Here is an 8,470-nt window from a genome sequence, read left to right on the forward strand (position 1 = left end):
CACTTGGGGGCTCTCAGTCTACAAATAACACATTGAACTGTAGCAAAGTATAGAAATAAAGATGAAGGAAGATAATTATGTCACGACAAAAAATGTTATACACCAGAGCACTCAATGGTAGAGCAGGGACACCATATGTAGAGGATACAGTCTTCAGCGCAGTTGTCCCCGGTTCGATTCCACTTACAGCATGTCATACTCTTCTCTCTCTGCCCCTTTTCCCGTCCAGCTACTACTGAATGAAGATTCCTAGAGTCACAAAAACCTTTAAAAAAATCACACCCCATCTTGATGCCTTAGAACACTATGAATTTTACATTTTTCTTCAATACATGCACACAACAAATAAAATACTGGTGCATAAAAGTGACACACTTACTTAGATTTGACAAGACTTTGTTTTACAAAATGAAGGACTGAATTTTCTTATGTTTGAACTCAAGTGTATTTAGAAAAATATATGAAACTCTACAAAAGCAGATTAAGTCACTCCTTAAAGGGCAGTCTCCATCTGGTGAACTAAAGCTACAGGCTAATATAGTCGTTTTTTTTTTTTTTTTTCTTCAACCGCAGACAGCTGTGAGTTGCTTGAAAGAATCCCTGATAGGTTTCACATTTTGTTTCAGCTTTGGGTGACTTCGGTGGGGTACATGATGGATAGATCACCGGTCCATCACTGAGCAACAAGACACACCGGACAAACGTTCATGCATGCAGCACTGAAACCTAATGGCAGTTTAAAAAGATCAATTGATTGGATTGACAGGAAAAGTCAAAAACAAGAGAGAAAACCCATGCATGCAGGAGGGAAACATGCAATCTTCATGCAGAAAGACCTGAGGCCCAGAAACGAACCTTGCTGCAAAGCTAAAGTGCTACCAACTGTGCCACTGTACTGCTCATCTTCAGCGATGATCAGAAGTTGGCCTACTATTGTACAGCCACACCAGTAAGAAAATTATCTCTCAATTTCCACAGTCTTACATATTTGCGCATATTTCGGATTCTATGGGTTTCTAATTGTGTTACAATTAAAGACTGTATGACAAAGTATTTACAGTACTTCATTTTAGCCATACCTCTTTTGGCAGAAGCAGGCCTATTTTACTCAGTCTCATACTATGTTTGAGGCACACACAAAAGGAAAATGACCAATAGTAGATTATCTCTCCAGTCTCCAGTCAGCTTGGGTTCTGCTTGTTGATCCATGGTGTGTCCCTTCACGTTTCTTGTGGCCTTTTTATATTGTAAGTGACTTCTTTTTATTACTTTTTATAGTTTTAGCAATAAGTTATTTCATTTCACGCCATATCTTTTTTCCAACATTTACACCAATATATCCAGCAAAGTTCTACATTATTTTGACTGATGTTGAGAAGTAGAAAATAAAAACACCCTACAAAGGATGTGAGTTGCACTATTGTCAAAAGTTGTATCGCTAATAAATAGAGCTTTCTCATCCCTCTAATGATATTGTTAGGCTTTAAAATAAAAATATATATATTTTGCCAAACATGCCAGATGTTTACATGTTTACCAGCCCTTTTGCTATACACTGAGTTGATGTATGATGTATTCACTATTTATCTCTATGCAAACTAAGAGGGTCTTGCAGATGGAGTCCAAAACTTATGTTAATGTTTTGTGGCAGTACTTTGAGTGTCTTGAGAAACTTGAGGCCCCCGCCCTACATCTGCCTGCAGCTCAGCCACTGACAGAGCTGTTAATGTTCTGCAAAGAATGTGCAAATTGCAGAAACGAGTCCAAGTGTGGGCAGAAAACACTTCTGGTACTTAGAACCAGTGATGGAACAAATTTGGTCAAATTGGTAAAGTGCCCAAAGGGGGGAGGGAGATGTTCCACAGAAAACCAATTCCAAGCTTGGGTGAGCTCAGGATTGTTTGGAAACTCTCCAATCTGGGGGCCTGCATTGAATTGCGTGTCAGGCAGAGACTGTTAAATAAGATTAGAATAAGGACCAAGAGAGCAGCAAAGGAAGCACACAGAATTGTTGAATCACACTTACTTTCTAACAACCATATATCACCTGTGCCAGTACTAGAAAAATGTTGCATGAGCTAACATGTAAACTCACTGGTTGTTGCAGAAAACATGAGGGGTTTTGTGCTTTTTTTGTGCATTGTGAGCTCTGTTTGGAACCAGCCCTGTTTCCTGCTTTGATTTCCTCTTCATAGCACCAATTAGGCTATGCCCACTCCTGGAGGAGTTGAGAAGCTGACGATGGATATGTCATGGGATTGCATGATCAAAGCAGGAAGAGGAACAGAGAAAGAAAGGATTCTCATTCAGTTTCATATTTATTAGGCTTTCAGGAGACATGTTTTACAGCTTGTAAACGCAGTCACTTTCAAAAAATGCAGTTCAAATCATGAAAAACGTAATGCAGTCCCTAGAATAAAATGAAGAGAAATATTAGCATCTTTTGATGAGCACTCTAGCGAGCCGAAGTGACAGAGAGATCTTGAAGCCTTCAAATACTGACTGATCCTCCTGCCTTGCCTTTAGTTCAGTTCATCAAGGGCAGTGAATCATTATGTCAGAAACATTTAAAGGGTTTTACTTACGGCTCCCTTCGAAGTGTTATTCTGAATGGCTTTGGACATGATAATCCCTGCAAAAATTGAATGAGCAGGGATGATTTGATCTTTCTTTTTTTTTGCCTCATGTAATTTAAACTGGAGAAAGTAATAGGTAAGACTGTTCAATAAAATTTTCAAAATACATTGTTAAAGATCACTGTATAATTACAAAATAAAAACCACTAAACAAGCAAATGCTTACCTGAAAATTCAGATCAGCTTTAGAGCTGCTTATCTTTATTTCAAATAAAATTGTGGAGCACATTGAGTCATCATCATGAATGTTTCAGAGGTTTGGCATAGCTACAAAGATTTTATGAATTTAAAACAAACATAATTTACAGGATAATTTATGGGTCTAACTTCATGCAGATAAATAGAACCTAAAAACAAGCATACAACTCGTAGGAATTTTAGTAGAAAAAGAAGATGACAAGGTCGGAAAGATGAATGTTCTGTCTTGTGTTATCCCATCTCATTATGCTTATGAATCAGACTGGAAATTTGGGATTCTCTTGTTATCATACATCAACCAACCTAGAATCTTTATTTTATTTTATTTTATTTCATTGTTGGCCCCTATTTGGCCACTTTAGAGAAACTGTTACTTTGTTTGTACAAGAAAATAATATTTTTAACAAAGGTGGCATAATTAAATATCTTACCAATTAAAAAAAGTAAATTCCTCTCTTTTTTACCTACAGTGATGCTTAAAATTTTATTTTTAAGGATGTTTATTAACTTTGTTAATGTGGAGCTTTCTTCTAAATAACAACTAAAAAAAAATTGAAATCAGGGATCATATTTAAAAAAGAGCAAAGCTCAAATGCCCAAGATGTGAAAAGATTCTAGCATTTTAGTAGCATGTTTTTGTCAAAACTTTGGAAATTATACAATCCCAATACAATGCTTGATTAACAGACTAATTATATAGACATACGGTTTCAAAATTATAATTCCTTAATCTTTATAGTTTCACAACACAGCGCCAGTTTCTGATATTCCTAAAATCAATGCAGCACTTCAATGAGCACAACTGTAAAATATTTGTTTCTGTAATTATGTTGTATATTTAACCAGGACAGATACTGATAAACAAAAACTAAAACCAGCCAGAAGTCAAAGCTTGCTTTAATTGAAAATAACTGAAATGAGGATTCAAAGTAGAAATATAAGTAGGGTTCGTGTGAAGTGAGTTTATGGCTAAATTCAAGGATGTGGAATTAATAGGCCACCTTTCCTCCAATCACTCCTGACTTAGTGCTATTTGACTGAGACAGATGGGGAAGGTAAATCAAGGCAGCTGAGTGGAGAGCACCACTGACAGCACATTAGAGCCTCTCTCAATGAACTGTCACAAGTGCATAGGGAAAGTAAAGTTTGATCACACGTGGCTGCTGTCCTGTCAGACAACCTTAAAAGCAAATGGGGGCTAAGTGCTGCGGAGGTCTGAATGAGATGACAGTTGTAGCCGGTGCAAAGGCAGGGCTTCAGCTCTCCATCCTCAGTTCTATAAAAGGACAATGAGGTGAGAAGGACTCTGGCTCCATCTCTCACCATGAATTCTTGTGGTGAAAAGGTTTGACAAAGTGTCAGTCTTCCACATCATTTAGGACTGGGTATGAACTTCTCCGCTTCCTCTGGGGTAAAAAGGTCATAGGCCTAAGTAAATCTTCACACCTGCACTGAACATGCACGGTTTTATGGAAACATCAAAACACATTCTATCGTAATTTTTGTGAATTACAGGCTTTAAGTTTTGATAAACATAACCTCACAAAAGGTATGTTTCTAAATTGTGTTTTGCACAAGACTTTAAAATTGGAAACTGTGCAGGTTAGAGCCTGCAGAGCCTTTCATATATAAGCTTTGGGTTTTTTTCCCATAATTTAATTAGAGCTAAAACTGGTTGCCCAGATGTTATCTTATAATTTGCACATCTTCCAGACAGCCCAGTAAACTGACCTTTCAGCTCCATCAAGCATTTAAACAGGGAAGCATATCACTGGTTTGCTCAAATTCTTGTGGGTCTTATCCATAATATATTTGTAATGTCCCATTATTATTTCATGTCATTAAGTTATGACCCTGTGTTCTGTTATGAAAACACAACATTCAAAATTTGAATGTTACATCAGACAAAAAATAATAATAATACAGAAATTTGAACTAAATGAAAAGTAAATTTAATACCTTCTTGTGGGTTGTTACTTTTAAAGAGTACTTTTAAAATATATTCAATTCAGGGCCGATAATTAGCTGGTGTGTAAACTGTCTACTCAGAGGAAAAGAATGAAATAACTGAAGGGAAATAATTAATTGTGTTACCAGGTAATCAGTGCAGTTTTTTTCTTGAGGACCCTGGGAGGTAAATTATCCAAATGGGAAAATTGCACATGTTCCAGCTACTTGCTTTAGCTACTTGATTTTCTTCTTCTGCTGCTGATGGTTTGTAGATTCTTTATTTGTTGTGGGTATGGTACCGCCCATTGCCTGGGGGCTGTATTCTTCCTACCAGCACTGACAGTAGGTGTTAATAAAATTGATAAACTGAATCATCAGACTCAAGTTGAAAGAACGAAGCAGTGAAGTGATCCATTATGATCAAGTATAGTCAAGTATGTTTTGGGATTTATTGATAAAGACATTTGTGGCTGAGTGGGTGAAAAACAAATGAACTCTACTAAATATGGGCATCCTTGTTAATTTGTTAATATTTGCTGAATGATTCCACTAATCTACCAAACCAATTAGATGGTTTGTAAAACATAAAAATCTGTTCTGTGCTTTGGACTTAACTTGTGATTTGAATGAGAGTGATCAGGTGATCAAACCATGTTGATACAATGGTTCCATGCATTTAGTCCATTGCTACCGACTGACCAAAACATCTTAGTGTTTCTGGTTAGTCAACAAACTAGAGCAAGAAACCGCATTAAGTGAATCTGCTAGAGAACATCTGTCATCTTTCTCTGAATCTACTCATTTGTTTTGTGTGTGTAACAGAAGCCAGTATTACCTTCCATAGGATCTGAGTTAATGGAGATGTTGGACCTGATTCTATACAAAGATTTGAATGATTAACTTTTCAGGTCTACTCATAACCTAGTTGCTATTTCCCCGCTGTTCTTTCCTGGGATCTCTTTGGATTCATGCTAACCACTGAAGACCAGGAACAACCCACAATAGTTTAATTTTTGGAGATGCTCTGATCAAATTTTTGTGTTTCCTAAATTTTTCTGTTTCTTACACATCAGCTATGACAACATAATCTTCACTTGATGGCTAATACTTCCCACCAGATAAGAGGTGTCATGACCATGGAATAACAGATGTCATTTGATTAATCTAATAGTAGACATAATGTAGCCTGATCTATGTATTTTGATTAAAATTGAAAAGAAAAGCTTTCCGATGACATGGCTAGGGATTAAAGTCACCATCTTTTTTCAAGAAGGTCTACTTTCTTCTGTGAGCTGACAAACTGCACAGTGAAATGTATCAAATAGAGAATGTAACTCCAAGAGCAGCATGGTGCTATGTGGATATTTTTTCTGATTCTTCCTGAATTATTCTAATTTTTTTTTCACTAACATAAATTAATTTCTTTTATTCACAATGTCCCCAAGACATCTTGTTTGCACAGCAACATCTCTGTCTTATGATCATTACTTCCCTATAAGCGTTCTTCAAAAAGACATTGAAGATATTGATGTTGACATGGTTTATGACCAGTCGTGTGTGGGATCACAAGTTGTAAATCATAATTTGTGCTTAACAGTGAACATTTTCTTTTTAAAATATGTGAATTAAGCCCATCTCTTGTGATATACAGGATGCATCTTTATGTCAGTGCACAGCTTGGTCTGGTTCCATAACACTATGTAACAATACATTTCATCTATTAGTGCAGTACAAATCTGTCAACATGTCTTCATATTTACTACTATAGTCACAATTTGTAACTTTCGAAACAAAGGTACACACTTTTTCTGTATGTTGACATTAAAACCACAACAGCACTGCTGACACTTTGCTGTGCAAAAATCTCTGGTGAAAGCCAACTTTAACAGATTTAAAATATGAGCTGGGTTGTGGGTTTGATACACTGAAGACATTAGGGTAATGTGACATTTTGACAGCAATGAATGGTAATGGTTGATAAATAACATTGTTTTTAACTCTGAATAATGAGGAAGCTATTATTATTATTATTATAAACCTTTGTGAGTGACAAATATTCACAGACAATATACTATTTGTGCTAATTATTCAGGACTATTCCTTATATATGGTAATAAAATATATCTTTAAAGGGAGAATGAATGACCGTAAAGACTTTAGGTACAAAATTAAGTGAACTTTCTGCAACTGGAAAAATTGCCTTTAAACTGCAATTGAGGTTTGTAAACCACCTTGTTCACATATACATTTCAGTTCTGCCAACATTTTTAATGGGACTGACAACAGGGCTTTGAGGTCACCACTTTAAAATATTGACCGTAAGCCATTTTGCAGGTAATCTGGCTATACAACATGGAATGAAGACCCATTTTTGCCAAGTCTTTAACTTCCTGGTTGATGTCTTGACATTCTGGTTCAATATTTCCACATCATTTTCTTTGCTCATCATGTTCTTGTTTGTGAAATGCACTAGTTCTTTCCTCAGAAAAACACCAATATAACATGAGGCAGCCACCCTAGACAATTAGAACTGGGTTCTTAGTTTTAAATGTAACAAAGGTCGTTATGGCTAAATACTCAAAACTCTCTTATTGGCTTCAATCAGCAACTTCACAACATCTTTTGTTTTTGTTTTTGAGTTGATATTTTGCACCAAATTATGTCCATACCACAGAAACAAAATCCGTCTCCTTCATTAACAGTGTGAACATTACTGTGGTGTTTACACTTATATCTGTTGATCAGAAGAGCATGACTTTCTTCATACATAAAAAGACTGTACCCAAAAATGAACCAGACTTTTGAAGTGACATTGCACTATCAGTATCTGTATCCTTTATAAGCAATTAAATAGTAATTGAAAAAAGGGGCTTACTTATCCCGTTCAGATAGCTAATTATGAAATTTAACCCACCACCAATTTAATCTATCTTGAAAACAGCTCTTTTACAATGTACCATAATTCATGTTTTAAAACCATAAAATGGGATTGATAGAAATAGAATCTGTGGGTGATGTTTCTTTGATGAAAACTTGGTAGCCCTCAGACACTTAACCCAAATCTGCACTCTTACACTGTATAGAGTGTATAGAGTGTAGAGTGTAGTATGTGCGTTGGGGCCTGCGCCCACTGTTTAGCCTGACGCAGAGGCACTTCTAGCTGTAGGAATTTGGTCTCCCTCATATTCTAAAACCCACTTTCATTTACTTCCCAGTGGGCCAGCATACCTTATTTCTGATGCAAAAGAACACTTTCATAAGTGTCCCGCTGGAGTGCGAAAACACACAAACAACCCCAAAAAACTCAAATGTAAATTGAACTTTGTTGTTCTTAGCCAATTTGTTTGGTAGGTGGTATCGGGGACATGAGCCATCTTTTTCCAAATTAAATGTTTTATCTACTTAAAAAATTTGCTACATGGGTGAGTAAGACATGAATGCAGTGTCATCATTATGCCATTAAAAATGTAAACATGTCTAGAGGCCTTTTAGTGTCCCCTAGTGAAAGCATTACTTCAACAGTGGTGCTTTCCATACTGACCATTTCACAGTGATGCCCCTGCTGTCCTCCAGGGAGTTTTCCTTAACAAAGACTGTAGGCTAACTCAAACGCTCTGAACAAAGGACAGAAGAAAAAAAAAAGAGCTCCACAAGATGGCCCATCTCTTTCTAGTTGAATGCTTTTA

This window comes from Xiphophorus maculatus, chromosome 4 (assembly GCF_002775205.1).
Source record: "Xiphophorus maculatus strain JP 163 A chromosome 4, X_maculatus-5.0-male, whole genome shotgun sequence".
Taxonomy (NCBI): domain Eukaryota; kingdom Metazoa; phylum Chordata; class Actinopteri; order Cyprinodontiformes; family Poeciliidae; genus Xiphophorus; species Xiphophorus maculatus.